Raw genomic sequence first — 2,972 nt, 5'->3', positions numbered from 1 at the left:
AGTCACCCACCCAACTCAGAGCTGACGATCCTGGAAGCTCTTTCATACTCTGGTATAATGGCAAAAAAGAAAAAAGAAAGATGGAAACAAAGAAAGGAAAGAAGGAAGGAAGGAAGGAAGGAAGGAAGGAAGGAAGGAAGGAAGGAAGGAAGGAAGGAAGGAAGGAAGGAAGGGAAAGACAGAGAGAGAGAGAGAGAGAGAACTACATCATAACACAAGACAAGGAAAAAGTAAGTCCTGAATGACTGGCTCCATCATGCCTACCTTCTCCACCCTAAAATGGCACAAAAGAAATAGCTAAACACACCCTGAAGATTACCTTTTGTGTAAAACAGGTAACTGATGGGCTAAGATGGGAAGAGAGCATGGAGATATGTCTAAAAAGGCCCTTCCACATAGATGGGCACATGCTTCCCACCAGTCAGGACTAGGACACCAAGCTCCCATGCTCAGGAAGTAGACTCAATACAGATTTACAAAGGGCCACACATTCTCAGCTTCCCCTTTTGGTCTGGCATCTCTAGAGGGTTTCCTCTCCAACCCATGACTACAGCTAAAAGGACCCTTTCTGGAATGGGATTTTTGCTGTACCTCCAAAATGGTAAACACCTTAAAGCTCAGTCAACCTTAGCCTGAACATCTAACGTGGTATTTATCAGTTCTCACATCCTCAACATACAACATTAAAAGGTACACTAAATTCTGAAGGCACTGTGCTACAAAATAGTTTAAAATTAACTGTTGTACAATATTCATTTATGCTTGGAACTTTGATCCTAGGCCAAGCTTATGGCCACTTGCATTCTGGGAAGAGGTGACAGTTTCAATTTGACACCTGGCTTTAGGATCTGAGTATACCACAAGCTGATCAGACTAGAGTTGTTCTCCTTGGCCATAAAGAGGTTTCAGGGTCAACTGGATACTTGGCTGCTATTCCAAAGTGAGAGTTACTGTTTCCTGCTGTTCAGGCAAGACTGACAGCATCTTCCAACTTCTTGTTCACTTTCTGCTAAATGGAGCCTCCAAACTCTATCCCATCCTTCACATTAGTATGAAGTTTTAACTCATTCATCTTGTAGCTAACTGCTCTAGGTCACCCGAGACTTCAAGATCTCAAAATTCATCTGGTAGCCAGCCAGCTAGGCCTCATAGCCAAATACCAGAGCACCCCTGACTAAGGGCCAAGAGATGTCAAAGTCCACATCACAGCCCAAGTTGATATGCTTGCTTTTGTACCCTGTCTTGATTTTAGCATTTCCCCTGAGTGTTACACATGAAGGATGAATCAAAGGTCAGCTTCAGTACACCCGGCAGCTGGTCTTCCATGGTGATTTCAGAGCATAGAGTGTTGCCTGTGTTCTTCTTCTCTATAAAGGTCAACCCCTACTCCTTCCATCTGTACTTGGTTTCCAGGCTGCCATTCACTTTGATGGCCTCTGTGTTGGTGGAGCCTGAACTGGTAAATTCCAATCCATTCTCTGACTATATTTCCAAATTAAGTTTTATTAAACCAAAGTTTAATAATGTCTTGGTGAAGACATTGCTGGCAGACTTGCCAAGATCAGCATATGTGGAAGGCACGACCATCATCTTGGAGGCAGTGACTGCAGGAGCAGGGGCAGCTGTAGCATGAATCTTAACAGGTTATATTAATAAAATCAAACCTGGGGCCAGGTATTGGGGTGAATACTAGAAGATCAGAGAAGCAGGACAAGCCACAGCTTCCTCACCTTGCGAATTCCTCAGCTGATCCTGTTTCCTTAGACTGGATGCCTCTCAGCTGAACTGCTGCTCAAAAGCCTAAAAGCTTAACCAGCCAAAAGCTTCTGATTTTCATGCCTTATATACCTTTCTGATTTCTGCCATCACTTCCTGGGATTAAAGGCATGAGTCACCATGCCTGGCTGTTTCTAGTGTGGCTTTAAACTCACAAAGATCCAGATGGATCTCTGCCTCTCAAGTGATAGAATTAAAGGCATATGGCACCACTGCCTAACCTCTATGTTTAATATTATGGCTGTTCTGTTCTCTGACACCAGATAAGTTTATTAGGGTGCACAATATTTTGGGAGAACACAATATCACCACAGGCAGCTGCATCTAGGGCTTCAGGGAGGAGGCTGGGAGTACAGGGTGGTTTGCATAATTATTTTTAAAAGATATCCATATCTATACATTCAGGGACAATGTAAAAGTAAGCAAGTTTTTAAATTTTAATGAGTCAGAGAAAATGGTTATCCTGTAATATTTTAAGTAAAAGAATTCCAAAGTAGCAAGAAAAAACAGTCATCAGAAAACACAGAGATTCAGGTGGGAATGAGGTCTACTTGTAAATGTATATAAGTGTATATATGGTATAAATGTAAACTATGAAATAAAAATAGGATGTTGGAAAGCAATATGCTGTTGAATCTGAAGTATGATCAAAGTACTTATTTGACAACCCACAGCAGCAGAAACTATGGAATATGATGGTAGACTTCAGATGAAGAAGTATTAAAGATAAAATGATGCAAATAATGGCTTTGGAAACACAGAGGCATTTTTGTATTAGAAACAACAACAGTTCTGTAGCTGGAAGTTTTCCTGCGTCCCATCCAGTCCACAGCCGCTCAGAACCAAGTAAACACACAGAGGCTTATATTAATTAAAACTGCTCAGCCATTAGCTCAGGCTAACTACTGACTAGCTCTTACACTTAAACTCAGCCTATTTCTGTTCATCTATATGTCACCATGTGTTCCATGGCCTTACCTGTGTGCCATTACACGCTGTTCCCTGGACACAGGCTGGCATCTACTGACTCAGCCTTCCTCTTCCCAGAATTCTCCTTGTCTACTTATCCTGCCTGGCTACTAGCCAATCAGCATTTTAGTAAACCAGTGTACAAAAACATTATCCCACAGCATTCCCCCTTTTCTGTTTAATTAAAAAGGAACACGTTAACTTTAACATAATAAAATTACATATAA

General features: G+C 41.6%; 1 pseudogene; it reads right to left on the bottom strand.

Annotated features, from left to right (window-relative positions):
• Positions 1-756: 756 nt before the first annotated feature.
• On the bottom strand, positions 757-1,587 carry LOC102921452 (non-selective voltage-gated ion channel VDAC1-like; annotated as a pseudogene).
• Positions 1,588-2,972: the final 1,385 nt, after the last annotated feature.

This window comes from Peromyscus maniculatus, chromosome 2 (genome assembly GCF_049852395.1).
Source record: "Peromyscus maniculatus bairdii isolate BWxNUB_F1_BW_parent chromosome 2, HU_Pman_BW_mat_3.1, whole genome shotgun sequence".
Lineage (NCBI taxonomy): Eukaryota > Metazoa > Chordata > Mammalia > Rodentia > Cricetidae > Peromyscus > Peromyscus maniculatus.
The sequence above is the reverse complement of the archived record's forward strand: the minus strand, read 5'-3'. Positions and strand labels throughout refer to the sequence as shown.